Consider the following 15,580-nt stretch of genomic DNA (forward strand, 5'->3'; position numbering starts at 1 on the left):
GGCCTGCGTGCTTGCAAGCGTGCCGCGTTGCTGACCGCGCCACCTGCACTCTTACGGCGACTGCTGCTAAGATCAGTCCGGTACGCGCACGCCGCCTGGCGGAGCTGTGCGGCATTGACTGGCGGAAGCGCCGGCAGGCAGCGCAGTTCTGCTGGCGGAGTCGTGCGGCAGCGCTGAACCGCGGACCGGAGGGCGGGTTGTCGGAAGCTGGCCGACGGTGACTCAGGACAATGCTCCAGGAGAGCTTCCTGCCCAGGCGTGAGGCGCACAACGCCAGACGGAGTGGGGCGCTTAACGCCGGACGGAGTGAGGCGCACAACACCAGACGGAGTGGGGCGCGCCGCTCCAGACGGAGTGGGGCGCACCGCACCAGAGTGGGGCGCACCGCGCCAGACGGAGTTAGCGGCGCCATACCAGACGGAGTTAGCTGCGCCGTACCAGAGTTAGCCGCGCCGTACCAGACGGAGTGAAGCGCACCGCACCAGACGGAGTGGGGCGCGCCACACCAGACGGAGTGGGGCGCGCCGCACCAGACGGAGTGAGGCGCGCCGCCCCAGACGGACTGGGGCGCGTCGCACCAGACGGACAGGGGCGCGCCGCACCAGACGGAGTGGGGCGCGCCGCACCAGACGGAGTGGGGCGCGCCGCACCAGACGGAGTGGGGCGCGCCACACCAGACGGAGTGGGGCGCGCCGCACCAGACGGACTGGGGCGCGTCGCACCAGACGGACAGGGGTGCGCCGCACCAGACGGAGTGGGGCGCGCCGCACCAGACGGAGTGAGGAGCGCCGCCCCAGACGGACTGGAGCGCGCCGCACCAGACGTAGTGGGGCGCGCCGCACCAGGCGGAGTGGCACGCTGCGTGAACCATATGGAACGCCCTCACCGGGGGTTTGAACAGTAAGACGCACCACTCAGATCTCTGTGTATTTCCAGAACACAACAGCTTCGGGGGCCAAACTGACGCCAATGGGGGTCATGCGCTAGTAAGCAAGGGGACAAACCCCTCTGAGAGACCCTCAGGGCTCTGTCGCCCCCTTCACCCCTGGGCCGGTTATGCATAGCCGGAGAGGGGATGGAGGCTACGAGGGGCTCAGCCAGTCGCCGAGTTGTAACTACGACTGTACCCTCACTGATGACATCTAACCGCAGCTGGTACGGATCGTCACATGAATAAATACAAATAAATAGCATAAATAGCGAGAATGCATAGTGCTTCTCGGCGTAGGCCGGTTCTGGCTGGCAACATTATCACTACAACATTTTGCCCGATAATGCCGTCAGCAAACGATCAGCTGGCACAGGATCCGCGGGTAAGACGGAGATCAGCGGAATTCATATGTAGGGAAGGATAGGGACAGGGTCGTATGATCTCCTACGCTTAAGGCAGTTAACGTTTAACATATGGAGGTGCATGAGAAAAAGGCAATGAAAATACCCATTAGTTCACCAATGATTGACTAGCTTCCTCGGTCATGCCTCGAAGCGCTTACGTGGACATCACATGTGGACTAGAGTTGTAAGCGGTACCAAACGCGGTACCTGCAATTCCCGGCATTAATACTACTGAGCATTCTATGTCAATTCGCCCGTTTCTGCACTTTGGTGTTTCTTACACAGGAGCGGTCTCGCATTGAAGCTACGTGCTCGCAATGACAAGGCCAGGGGTGTTGTATGACACGATCGCATTTGTTTGGTGGCCTCGTTACGACTGCCCATCCGATCTAATCTCTGGTGACTTGGTTTGCTGACAACCGTGGATCAGACGGACCAGCAGAAATTTTCCAAATTAAGCGTCAGATGTTTTAAAATCAAACTGCAGCCTTTCTGCATCAGCGACAGCAGACATCTAGAAATGTGGGGCGGCGAGGTTGGAATACGTCACCAGTCGGAATAAAGCATGCCTGCTAGGGTGTTCACCCACCAATCCCTCCCTGTGGGGGAGGGGGGGGGGATCCGGTACACCGGCGTGCCGCCACAGCTCGGATCCCGAAAGTATAGAACTAGGGTTGACCGTCGTAACAAGAGATGGCAGCACGGTATACGGGCGTCGGCCGGAATGAGCTCCAGTCACCATATCAGCGGCGGCACCATGCTAGCCAGCTCAGAGCACCGCCGCAGAGGGCACCACAAGAGCACAGACCGCAGCACCATCCTACCAGTCCACGGGCGCAGAGCGCCGCCTGCAGACGACAGCACCAGCCCTCAGATGGCAGCACCGGATCCCAGATGGTGGCGGGGTCCATCCTACCGTCGGCCAGCGGGCGTGGGCGAACGGGCGGCGCGCGCTCGGCGCAGCGGACTCGGCGTGTGGGTGCGGCTGCGACTGTCGCTGCTCTCGCTGTCCGACGACGAGGGTGGCGGCGCCGGCCTCTGGTACGGGATCGGTCGCTTTCGGGCGCTGCAAGCGCGCCAGCATGAACGGCCGGCCGCCGACGCGCAGACAGACAGACACATGGAGAGAAACTGCGCCAGCCGCCGAACGCGACCAGCGTCGCACCGCGGCTGCGCCAACTGTTTGTCTGCCTCCAGGTCTCAAACATTTAGCCACCCATGAACCGACTGGAATTTTCGAGAGCGTTGAATGACGAGGTCAGCTATACGCAAGGGAAAATGTTCACTGGTTTCTGAGTGACGAAGGGTTTGAGTAGACCGTGTGCGAGATGATCGTTGTGAACATCGATACGAGATAACCCAGGTGGTTCATGTACAAAGAAACACGGCGAACATTTACGGGTTAGTTAGGCATTGCTAGGGCTGAAATCGTTGTTAGGTGTAGCGTGCGGAAATGGTGTCTCACATATACCTACCTCCTCCAGGAAACTCTCCGTAGTACATGCAAAATACCAGAATTTGTATGATATATGCATAAGTTGGAGGACAAAGCCAACGCAACAGCTTCATTTTGGGAGTAGGCGCTCTTACCACATTTAATGTGAGACTGGTCCGCATTAGTGTCAATAGCAGCATGTTAGAAATTATAACGCATTTAACACAAATAAACTTCTCAGCATAACATTCACAAACTGGTGTGTGGGTGAACTATTGTTATCAAGATGATTGTCACTCAAATTAAAAAGCCGTCTTGCGGAAGAGTTGTAATATCATCACTTACAACAACTGCAACAGGCTTCCCTCACCACCGCGAAACATCCCCAACAAGCTACCAGAAATGTTAGCATGGTCAAACGACGAGGACGCTGATGCAAACCAACTGTCTTGCGCCACGAGTGCACATACAAACGAAAAGCCAAACGAAACGGCACGAAACCGAAAACAAACCAGACAGAGCATGCATCTCCCGCGAACTTCCGCGTGGCCGGAAACCGATGTCATCTGCAGGAATACAAAACAAAATGAACTGAGGCCGAAACGGAACGTAGCGTGACGAACAGAGACAGTGGTGGCACCTGGCCCAACGAGTCCCCCGCGAGATTCTGACTTACCGACGACAAACCTATGCACAGCGGCTGGGAGGTGATAAACAGAGGGTTCAGGACCTTGCCAGACGCCTCTAAGTCACGGCGAACAAATTCACGCGCTCATGCCGACCAATAGAACAGAGGCGGCCAGTCGGGGTGGCGAACGGCACCCACAGTGGCCACGGACCCAACAAGCATCCATCGCCAGGAAAGGAAGTCGGAGATTGTTTAAATAGGGTCACCTTTGAGATCGGAACGCGCGGGTCCTGCGACTGCAAGTTGTGCAACGACGATGCAAATTTAAAGGCAACCTGTGTTTTTAGAGCTTAAGACCTTTCGTCTCCGTGCAGGCCCTAGCATTTCGTTGGCGCGTGCGCACAGTAAGTCTGCACTTGAGTTAATACAACTCGCTTTGAAATTACAGCCAAGAAAAGAACACTTCATAACCTCTCGTTCAGTAGTACTTGCATGAGGTCAAATTAGGGCGCAGGCCGCTTCCCGAAAGTTTAGGTGCGGTGGAATAACTGGACATTCTATCCCATACTGGAATATAGCCACTAACTCACGGCATACCTCCTCCACGTGGATCGCCGTCAATAATCACCAATCGACACAGCCGCTGCCCGGCCGCCATGCACGTACCAATCGATCACACCGACAGCGGCGTCGGCCGCGACTCCGCCTCCGCGCCGGAGCGGCGCGGGGCACCGGCCTCCGCGAGCTGCGCCCGCGCCGCCACCCCCGCTCACCTGGTGATGCGGCGGCTGTCTCGGAAGGAGGGCGAGCCGCGGCGTCTCGGGATCGACGGAGAGCGTCGGCTGCGACGCGACGAGTCTGACGTCGCCGACGAGTAGCTGGCCGAACGCGACCGGGAGCGCGAGCCGCTGCAACAGCCGGCGGCGAGTACAGTAGGACAGCGCCAGGATCGCCATCACCCGTGACAGTCTCCGATGTTTGTGTCCGACATGCCTTTTCCCAAGTCGATCAGTAAATATCTCCCACCTTTCAAATAATGCCAGCGTGTAGAAGTTACCTGCGACTTCGACCAGACCTCCTGCTGCCCGACGACCGGCTGCGGCTGCGGCTCCTGCTGCCACTGCGACTCCAGCTGCGGCTCCTGCTTCTACTCCTGCTGCGACTCTTGCTTAAGCTTCGACTCCGACTGCGACTCTGGCTCCGGCTTCGGCTCCTTGTCGCGCTCCGGCTCCGGCTCGGGCTTTTGCTGCGGTCCCGGCTCCGACTCCTGCTGCGGCTACGGCTGCGGCTCTTGCTGCGGCTGCGGCTGCCGCGGGCGGAGGCGGCGGCTGGCGGCGACGGGGCCGGCGACTGCCGGTAGCTGGAGGGAGGGCTGAGGCGACTGCGGCGCGGCCGGGCGCGCGCCGCCGCCGGCTGCGCCGCCTTCAGCCGCGCCAGTGCCAACTGCTGCGGCCCGTCGGCGCTGCCCGACGAGCTGCTGGCGCCGGGCGAGGCGGCCTGCGGCGGCGTCGGCCGTTCGCGCTGCGCCAGCGGCGGCGGTGGCGGCGGCGGTCGCGGTGGCGAGTCGTCCTCGCCGAACTGGTCCGAGCGCCGCGGCAGGCGCGGCCGGCTCGGCATCTGGATGGAGAGCGGGGAGCGAGCGGGCGCAGCGCCGGCCGGCCGGCCACGGATCGCCGCTTGCTGAGCCGCCACCAGTCGATCGTGCAGCTCGAGCGCCGAGCCGACTGGACTGCGCTCGGTTGGCGAGCCGGGCTCCGGCCGGCCGGGCGGCGAGCCGGCCGGCGACGGCGACGACTGGCGGTGGGCGCGGACGGACACCGCAGGGCCGCCGCTGAGGCGCCGCACCGCGCCCAGAGCCCACTTGGAGACGTCGGAGCCCCTCTTCAGATCAGAACTGCCCTCGGCGTCGGAGCCGTTCTGTAGCGGTTTAGGCCTCTTCGTCTCCAGTTGAGGTTTAGTGCCAACCGTCCGGTCGTTCCGTTGTTCGCCGCACGCGAGGTCATTTCCCTTGGGAGAGCCGACGCGGTCCTCACAGCTCTTTCTCCGTGACGCGGATTTTCTGCTGTCGCCCGGAGACGCTTCGCGGGCGACTGGCTTCGGGCGCCTATTGCTGCCTCGCGAAGTGACGCCCTGCTCCCTGGGGCTTAAGCTTGGCGTAGGAGAGTGCTCGGAACCGTTTCGATTGGTCGCTGTTGACCTTTTGGCGGACACAGCCTGAAGCGGGGCAGCGGAATCAGTGCCATGGCATGCACCCTGACACGCAGTGACGGCCACAGGCTGAGGAGCAGAATCTGCTGCCAATCCAGAGCCTGGCGCCGCGGTAACGGCGAAGCAACCGCGCATGAAGAGAGTGTGTCATCACATGGAAGCACACGGATGATATGATCCACTAGACGAGAGGGCGCTGAGATATCTAGCATTCTCTATGTGAACAGGGCGGTCTGTTTCTTTGGTTTCTGTTTTGATGGTTTGGAATAATGTTGGGTTGCGAGCCCAAGGACATGACCCAAATTGGAACGATTTTACATCATGGTTACGAACGGTACATATGCATTGACAGGGATGTTTCACAACATGAACGCACCGGAACGTCTCGCGAAGAGCTGCGATCCGAGCGATGTTTGCGCCTTTTTCTCTTCTTGGGCGCTACAGAGCTGAAAAAGTGAGGGACAGAACGAGCTCTAGCTGAAGAATCGATCCGTCATGTCCCGTCAATGTCCCGTCATGTCCCGTCAATGTCCCGCCATGTCCCGTCAATGTTTCATCATGTCCCGTCAACGTCCCGTCGATGTTCCGTCAACATCCCGTCATGTCCCGTCATGTCCCGTCAATGTCCCGTCAATGCCCCGTCAATGTTCCGTCAATGTCCTGTCATGACAGTTCAGGATGACATCCCCGTTTCAAACACTACGATGCCTCAAACCAGCGGGTTTTTTTTTTGGGGGGGGGGGGGTCTTGCATTAAGGATAGGAAACACGCGTCCACTACATTCCTTCGTACCTCCACGCGTGTTATAAGCTCGTTACAGGTGAACTGCATGAGCGTTTGCGCTGAGCATCGGTCCCATTTTCAATGCGCGCCGCCGAACGACCGCATTGCCGAACTATAATTTCCGCTGATGCACCGGACCGGTGCACATCGCCTGCTGTAATGGCGCCGTTCCAGCCGTGCAAACATCCTTACAGTCGGCGGCCCCTGTGGCACGTGGCCTGGCTAATGATCATTGATATTGATCCGCGCAACACCGACGAGCGCCTTGACAAGCAGCACTGACAGCAAACACCCACGGCTGGAATATTACCCCATGTTGGCCAGCAGACTACACGTGCTCTTAAGTGCGCCCGGACCGGCATGCCCAGACCACAAGTGAGCCACGCTCCAGGCACACGCCCGAGGCACAGGTCAAAGCCCGGCCGGGCGTGCCCGCCGCGGGCCGAAGCGTGGCGGCGGCTGACCTGACGCTATCGGAGTCCTGCGAGCGCGAGCCGCGCTCTCTGCGCCGCTTCCGTCGTTTTTCCTTCTTGCTCTTGCGCGAGCGCGAGTGCGACTTGTTCCGCTTGTCCTTCTTGGCCTTCTTGTGCTTGCGGCCGGCGTCTGGGGTGCTGTCTCGCCTGCGCGGCCGGCGAAGGGTCAGAGCCGGACGGACTGCGCCGCCGGCGAAGGGTCAGAGCCGGACAGACTGCGCCCCCGGCGAAGGGTCAGAGCCGGACAGACTGCGCCGCCGGCGAAGGGTCAGAGCCGGACAGGCTGCGCGGCCGGCGAAGGGTCAGAGCCGGACAGACTGCGCCGCCGGCGAAGGGTCAGAGCCGGACAGACTGCGCCGCCGGCGAAGGGTCAGAGCCGGACAGACTGCGCCGCCGGTCGGTGCGACGGCGAGGATCGTATGCCGCACGTGCAGAGCTGACGCCGGACGGCGCCGCACGACGCGCCGACGGGGCGAGCAACGACGCAGAGACATGCACAGTCTGAGCACAGAATACGACCGAGAGCGATACGCAGCGCACGTATCTCGAACCTGATGCTCGCTTAAGCCAAATCACCGCGACCCATGATTCGGTGCTTCCCCGCTACCCACAGCCATGATAGAAGCATGCATGCAGGCATGCAAGCATGCAGCAGGTCTGTCTTTAGAGCTGGCGCGCCACGTGTGCTGGTAATGCTGGCATCCCGCCATCGGTGCCGGGCGGCATTCCGTGCGACAATATTTGCCCCACGCAATGTATGCCAGCATTCAATCGCACTAAGGCGCCGTAGACCCGGAACTCACTCGGACCGCACAAATGTGTACGCATGAAAGACGCATGATTAGCAAAACAGCACATCAGTCGGAAATCTATCGCACATGAAAAAGCTAACGACTGCTCCCCTCACACTACGTTCTCAATGCTTCGCTTCCTCCCCACAATGCCCCAGCCCCGGCCAGCTGCCCGCTCTCGTGCCCACCTGGCGCGTTTGTCGGCCGCCGCGCCGTTGCTCGTCTCGGTGGCGCGGTGCCGGCTCGGCGGCAGCTCGCTGGCGTACAGCGGTGACATGCAGCCGGTCCTATCGGCCGCGCCCGTCATCGCCGCGCCGGCCGCGCTGCAAGGGCGACGACGGTCAGGGCGGCATCAGGCGACGGCGGTTATAGCGGCGTCCGGCGACGGCAGTCAGGGCGGCGTCGGGCGACGACGGTCAGGGCGGCGTCGGGCGACGACGGTCAGGGCGGCGTCGAGCGACAGCGGTCAGACCGGCGTTGGGCGACAACGGTCAGACCGGCGTCGAGCGACAGCGATCAGGGCGGCGTCGGGCGACAGCGGTCAGGGCGGCGTCGGGCGACAGCGGTCAGGGCGGCGTCGGGCGACAGCGGTCAGGGCAGCGTCGGGCGACAGCGGTCAGGGCGGCGTCGGGCGACAGCGGTCAGGGCGGCGTCGGGCGACAACGGTCAGGGCGGCGTCGAGCGACAGCGGTCAGGGCGGCATCGGGCGACAGCGGTCAGGGCGGCGTCGGGCGACAGCGGTCAGGGCGGCGTCGGGCGACAACGGTCAGGGCGGCGTCGGGCGACAGCGGTCAGGGCGGCGTCGGGCGACAGCGGTCAGGGCGGCGTTGGGCGACAGCGCTCAGGACGGCATCGGGTGACAGCAGTCAAGGGGGCGTCGGGTGACGGCGATCATAGCAGCATCTGGTGACAGTGGCGCGCCGCTCCTAGGTGATGAGGTGCTCCATCGCAGCGTACCGACCCGGCGCCGGCGTTATGGAGCACGTCACACGGACTGCGTGCGCGCGCGCGAGGTCTCAGGCTCACCACATCAAAGATCCACTTGATAGTGTGACGTTCCCGAATGCTCGAGGCATGTGAATTATTCATCTTTAATGCCTCTACATATTTCATATATTTACCTCTGCATTTTAGAATTTGAGGATCGCATGATACCAGTAATGCTATAGTCTTTTCGAGATTATCACATGCTATCTTAATTATACGAACTCCGTGACTGTAAAGCAGCCCTCGGCGTCGTGATGGCAGGATATACTCCACTCGATCATGCTGGTTTTTTATATAGAGCGCTTTCACCTTACCATAGAGGCTCGGCCAAGCCATGGCGTTTCATCATGGTCGGTCATGTTTGCATGGGTTATGCTCAGCATGTATGGGCAAGTGTTCCAATTATATAGCAAAAAGAAGATGGCGAAAGTTCTGAAACATCTTCCACATATGTCGCATCGTGAGGTGAATGCCACTCCTTGGAGACGCTACACGTTTATGTGCAGTATTTCGAGGTTTTGCTTGGTAAAGCATCGCTCCTCCCACGGCTCGAGATCTTGTCGGGATCAAACTCGACAATAATTTTGCCCCACGCACATCGTCATCCGCGGGAATGCGCAATATAACCGTCGCTTATGAGCGATGTGTGGGTTACGCGTAGGCTGCGTGGGTGCGACTACTGCGGGGTTGGGGAATATGCCCCTCCCCAAAAGATTGTTTCCCAGAATGGAAGTTGTGTCCCCAAATTGCTCGCGTAAAATACACAAGTTTAGGCTGCTACATTCAAAATGTTACCAGGTCAGATCGCCCTACAAGATTCTGATATGCCCCCCCCCCCCCCCTAATCCAGATCTCCCCTTCCCTCCAATCCCAGCGACGTGGTGACGCCCGTGACGTGGTGACGTGACGTGGTGACGGGCCGTCGTGACGGACCCATTGGCTGATTTATGCTGTCAGCAGAAGAGAGGAGCGTCACGAGGGGCGTGTCAGAGCTTGCCACTCCCGCCGGGCCGGTCCGATCAATAGTCCCATCACTAATGGTAACTCAGAGAGCGCCGAAATCTCAGGAGAGCACCGATAATTGACGAGAGGGAGAGCTGGAGAGAGGTGGAAAAGGAAAAATGGAATATGAAAGAGTGGGAGATGGCGAAAGAGGGAGAGAGGGCCAGAGAGAGAGAGGGAGAGAGAGAGAGGGAGGGATAGAGGGAGAGGTCCAAAAAGGGGGAGCAGGAAAGAGAGAGGGGGAGAGAGAGAGAGAGAGAGAGGAGGGGGGGGAGAGAAAGGGGAAGAGAAAGAGAGGGGGAGAGAAGAGAGAGAGGGAGAGAGAGAGAGAGAGAAGATGAGAGAGAGAGAGAGAGAGAGATGAGAGAGAGGAGAGAGAGAAGAGGAGAGAGAGAGGAGAGGAGAGAGGAGATGAGAGAGAGAGAGAGAGAGAGCCAGTGTCTCCGAGAGCTCCGGGGTCTGAATCCCTGGCGTCACTGTACGCCGGTCACCAACGAATCGGAGCACGCTATTTGGGTTGGATGGACAGCAGTAAATGGACCGGAGCTGGCGCCTCGGCCAAGTCATCAGTAGCATTTCAGCCGCTTGGCTCGCTTGTCTGCCTGTTCTTGATTTATCAGACAAGCCTTTAATCTTCCAATGACCAAGAAAACTATCGCGCGTCGCGGAATAGGCTGCAATGATACAGCTATTCGGAACGGCGCAGGTAGTATGCATGCATTTTACGTAGACAGTAGTTTTTTTTAGAGAGAGAAGGATTGACACAGGAGCTCGTGCACAGGGTGCATGTTTGCTCATGATTACTTGATCATCTCCACCGATATGATCGATCGAGCCGAAGTCCTTTATTTTTAGCAGAGCGAAGTCTGGATGTCACGGGGCGACTAAGTCGGCGTTTTATCCTAACCCGCAATTTTTGCTTGGCATAAGCCTAGGTCATGAAAGGTCGTGCATGCACCTGCGAAATATTTGAAAGCGATGTTTTTCCGATGGTTGGTGCGCCGAATCCAGATGCCATCACCATGACTGTACTTTCCAAAGCTCGCGAGGGTCTATTCTGATCAAGAAACTGGATGGGCTCTGAGCCTGATGACGACATGCTCAAAGGCGTGACAAACGCAGAGACGTGCGCAGCGATCCTCGGCCGTGGTGATGTAATCAGTCCAGTGCATGGGGCGTGCCGCTGTTCTGCGCCGGTTGCACACCGAGCATGTGCGTGAACGCCGGCACCTGATTTGCCCGCACGAACTCTTCCGGATGGCGAGGCTCTTCCAGGATCATGGACGCTGGCGGCCGTCGCATATGACCGTAACATAATCAACCGCCAGCTGACGCCGGGATCAATACTGGAGGTGCCTCCAAAGCGCGGTGATGGCCTCCAGCGCGGTTCACCGGTGCTGCCTGCCGCCAAACCACGGAGGTCGCTCCGTCAGCGGAGGTTCAGTCCCATAGCTCCTTCGATGTCATACGTGAGCCTGCCGGTGCTCGGCTGCTCCCTGGATGGAGACAACAACCCGCCTCTGCGCCTCATAGCCACCAAGTGCGGAGGCCGACTACTCTAACCGCGGCCCGAGCGGCCATCGTCGCCGCGCTTAGCGTGGCTTCCCGCCCCGCCCGGGGATCGATGTCATCGATCCACGGCCACGCGTCTCTCGTCGCTGTCGGTCAGCTCGGCCGGGCCCGCCGCGCGTCAGCTGATGCGCTCGCCGCTGATTGCGCGCTCACCGCGCCAGCTGATGCGCCAAGCGCGCGCCAGTTGATCGTGCGCGCCCCGCGCCAGCTGATGCGTTCGCCGCTGATGGCGCGCTCACCGCGCCAGGTGATGCGCCAAGCGCGCGCCAGTTGATCGTGCTCGCCGCGCGCCAGCTGATGACGCACCCAGCGAGTGTTGCGGAAAGATAGCGGCACCGGCTCGTGTCTGAGCTCAGGGCCGATACCCACCGCCGTGACGCGCACTTGCATCAGCCGCTCCTCTCGCGTCACGCGCCGCCCGCCGTGGGATCTCCCGATGTTTGGCTCACCGCGCACGATGCTCGCTGCCGGTGAGCCTGAGGCAGTGCCCTGGGTCCGGCACGACAAGGCAGGAACTGAAGCGAACTTAGCAAGCGAAGCACGGGAGTACACGGCTCAACCCCGCGATGCGCTGCAATGGCCCGGAACGTCCGAGGTGTATCCCATCTACATGAAACACACATTGGATCGAAACATCTTTCACCGCGCTCCAGGCCAAATGACCAAATGTTTGCCAAGTGCAGCATTTTTTAGTGAACCCTGCGTCGATCAGGAACATGCATATCAGCACTATCGCGGAAAACTGTCCCTCGTGAAGCCGTTGACAGACGCCAAAGCCCACGGACAAATTAGCCGTGACTCGCTAACCAGCTTCAAAACAGCCCTTCACTGGTGACATGAGGACCGAGTGGCGAGCTATCAGTGGGGCACCGCAGGCCGCCGACAGCCGCCGGAGCGCAGCACCTCGCTCCCTCGCGAGCCGCCCCATCCCGCCGCCGTCTGGCCACCCAGCGCAGCAGCGGGCCGCCGCGTGGACGACGGCCCGCTCGACTTACGGAAGCGACGCCGGCTCCTGCAGACGCGGGGTTCACCGCAGCTCCGCGCGGCGCGAACGACGACCGCCGGCGGGTCGGGCCGACGTCGGGCGGCTTGTGCGGCGCGGCGGCGCGGCCGGCGCCGACCGACCGGCGACGATCGATGCATAGCGCCAGCCGCCGCCTCGCTCCCCACCGTATCGATCCAGCACGAGCGGCCGGCCCGGGCGGCCGGGAGGCACCGCCCCGCCACCGGCCCCGGCCAGAGGGGCGGCGCCGCGGATGAGAGGAAGCAGAAGGGTCTTGGGATGCGACGGCAGGACCGGGACTGAAGATGCGGTAGCGGAAGCCGGACTGGAGACTCGGCAGCTCGTTATAACCGACTGGGGACACAGTAGCTGAACTCGAACTGGAGACTCTACGTAACCCGGACTAGGGACGCGACAGCAGATTTCACACGAGAGACTGAAAAAAAATCAAGAGCGGCGGAGCCGAACACGAGGCCAGGAGAGCGCTGGCATGAGAGGAAAGAAAGCAGGACAGCCTGGAGATCCCATACAGGACAGACCGCAACAGCGAGGGGGGGGGGGATTCGACTGGGACAGGTTGGCGATGGAACGGTTTCTCAGGGTGATTGGATCTCGGCGCTGGGCAGACTCCGAGGTAATGCGTGCGTCCTCCACATTGGACGTCGTCAGTCACTTCTGTGAGCGAATTGCGCGGGTCGCGGAGCGGTGGCATGCATTGCCATCATGTGAGCTGGCTATAGAATGACAGACGCGTGCTGAATTCCATTATTGCTCTCGGTACGGCGGGAGCGAACGATAGCGTTTCAGAGAATGCATTAATTACGTGGCCTGGGTGTGCCCACCAGAATAATTGCGAGATCATCACGCCCTTCGGCGCAGTGGCGTAGGCAGAGAGGAGGGGGGGGGGGGGGGAGGGCGCACAGAAGACACGTGCCCCCTTTCGCTTAGATTTCGAGGAGACCTTTGGGCCTCTCGGGACCGACAATTACGAGCCCGATTTTAGGGTACAGAATCGGGCTCTTGAAGGGCCCGAAAGGCCGGCCGGAGGTCATATTCTAAGATTCAGCCTGCAGGCCAGGGCCCTTTAATGCCAGCCAAAGGGCCTTTTGCGTCGATCGGGGCCCGCTGAGTCCATAAGAGCCTATTTGCCGGTCAGACGTCATCACTACCGCACAGTCAGCTCAGTGTCGACTCGGGCCCGAGGACCAATTTCCCAAGCAGAGACACAGCAGGAGCTAGCGATTTACAGCGTCTATCAAAAGTCTACAGTGTCTAACAGGGGCCCCGTGTTGTCAAAGGGCCCTGAGTCGAGCAAAGGCAGTGTTTGAGGAGGCCGAAGAGAGCCTTGAGGGCCCACCGGACCGACGATTAAGGGCCGATTAGAGAGCTCAGAGGCACGAGGGGCTGGGCGGAGTCATCTTAAGGGACCCCGGCGTGCGGGGAGGGGCCTCAAATGACTGTCAGAGGGCCCTTTGCGCCAGTAGGGACCCCCGAGTTGATGAAGACCCATATGTCGATTGGGCACCACCAGTTCCGCACAGTCGGCTCCGTGTCGGTATAGACCTGAGGACCGAATTCTAAAGCTGCGACATGCCCGGGGCCAACGATTTACACTGTTCGGAGTTCCGGTATCTTTCAGGGGCCACAGTGCCTAACAGAGGTTCTGTGTAGGTAAGGGACCCGACTCGACCAAGGGCAGTGTTCAGTGAGGCCCGAAGAGATGTCTGGGGCCCACTGAAACAGATGATCATGGCCTCTGTGCCAGTCGGGGGCCCACAGAGCCTAGCAGGGGGTCATGTGTCAGCAGGTGGCCCTGGGCCCGTCACGGGCTTTGTTTGAGGAGCCCGAAGAGGAGCCGATGGGCCCCTTGAGGCGAGAGTCCGGCTAAAAGGCTGAACGGGCTGAAGGACCGAAATGACTAGCCGTATGTCATAATAAGGTTTGCCCCACACCCGTAGGGCTGTGGTCTCAAATGTCAGTCAGAGGGCCTCGTGCATCGTTTGGGACCCGTGGGACAGTGCGGGTCTCTATTTCGGTAAAAGACCACCAACACGGAACAGTCAGCTCCGTATCAGTCTGATTCCTGGGGATCCACTTCCCAAGCACGAGCAAGGCTGGGTCCGCGATTTGCATCAGTTGGGGTCACTGAAACCATGAGGGTGTCGGCCAGGGGCCCACAGTGCCTAGCAAGGGGTTCTTTGTCGCCAAGTGACCCCGAGTCGCCAAGAGCCGTTTTTAAGATGGCCCGAAAAGGGGCTCAAAGACCAACTCGGGACCAAGTATCAAGGGTCTACTTGGACCCCCCCCCCCCCCCCTCCTCATCTGTTGTGCTGTGACCTAAAATGTCAGTCAGAGGGCCTCTACTATTGTCCTCTTGTTAACGCCCTCTTTTCCTATTACAACGACCCTCGAAGCGGGGACAAGCAATCCACCCCGTGTCGGTCTGAGTCTTGTGGATCCGTTTCCCACGCGGGAACAAGACCGGGGCCCGCGATTTGCAACGTTCGGGCAACTGATAGCGTGAGGCGCTCCTATGTTGGTCAGGGGCCCCGGTGCCTAACAGGGGTCTTGTGTCGACAAGTGACCCCGAGTCAGCCGAGAGCCGCGTTTGAGGGGCCCGAAGTGGGGTCGAAGGGCATATTGAGACCACGGATCAAGATCCTGATTGCAAAGCTGAAGGCACTGAAGGGCTGGCTGTATTCACATTAACGACCTACACAGTCCGCAGAACTGTGACCTTAAAGGTCAGTTTGAGGTCTTCTAGCTCTGATTGGGGACCACTGAAACAGCACATTCGTCTATTTCGGCTAGAGATCCCCAGCACCGAACAGTCGGCACCGCGCCGGTCTAAGGTCTTGGGGGCTCATTTTTCCAAGCAGAGACGATAGCGAGCTCACGATTTGCGCTGGTCGGGGCCCTCTGCAGCATTGTGGGGCTCCTGCGGCAGTCAGCCGTCCACGGTCCTGACAGGATGTCCTGTGTCAGCAAGGGGCTTCGAGAGAACAGGGATGAGGTTGGAGCCTCTACTATCAGGGGGACTCTTGCGTCTGTCGGGGCCCTCTGACAATGGAAGGAAACATGAGAAATTATGACGAGAGCTTACACTGAAACAGCAGGAGGACCCCCTGTCAGTCAGGGCTCCCAATGCCGAAAGGCGGGCCCTCTCACCTACCGTCGGCCATTGGCCGAACTGAAATCCACGTGCCTGTTACCGGATTACCTGCGGTGACCAGTTACCTTATGCGTTACTGGGGGTTCTGGCGTCGATTCAGGGCCAACTGCGCGGGTCGGAAGGCATCCCGCGTCAGGGAGGGGACCAATGTGATGTTTATCCCTTCGAGGGCCTATGAATCAAACAGGGGA

The 15,580-nt window shown here is 60.1% G+C and overlaps 1 long non-coding RNA gene across 2 annotated transcripts; it reads right to left on the minus strand.

The window, feature by feature from the left end:
• Positions 1-913: 913 nt before the first annotated feature.
• LOC119113039 (uncharacterized) lies at positions 914-4,667 on the minus strand. 2 transcript variants are annotated; one of them, XR_005095814.1, is made up of 4 exons: positions 4,456-4,667; positions 4,172-4,306; positions 3,447-3,470; positions 914-2,401 (listed from the first exon to the last, which is right to left on the minus strand). It is a non-coding gene; the product is annotated as an uncharacterized LOC119113039 (long non-coding RNA). The 2 variants fall into 2 exon arrangements; XR_005095815.1 differs by lacking the exon at positions 3,447-3,470.
• Positions 4,668-15,580: the final 10,913 nt, after the last annotated feature.

The sequence above is a fragment of the Pollicipes pollicipes genome, unplaced genomic scaffold (assembly GCF_011947565.3).
Source record: "Pollicipes pollicipes isolate AB1234 unplaced genomic scaffold, Ppol_2.1 Scaffold_7261;HRSCAF=8764_pilon_pilon_pilon, whole genome shotgun sequence".
Lineage (NCBI taxonomy): Eukaryota > Metazoa > Arthropoda > Thecostraca > Pollicipedomorpha > Pollicipedidae > Pollicipes > Pollicipes pollicipes.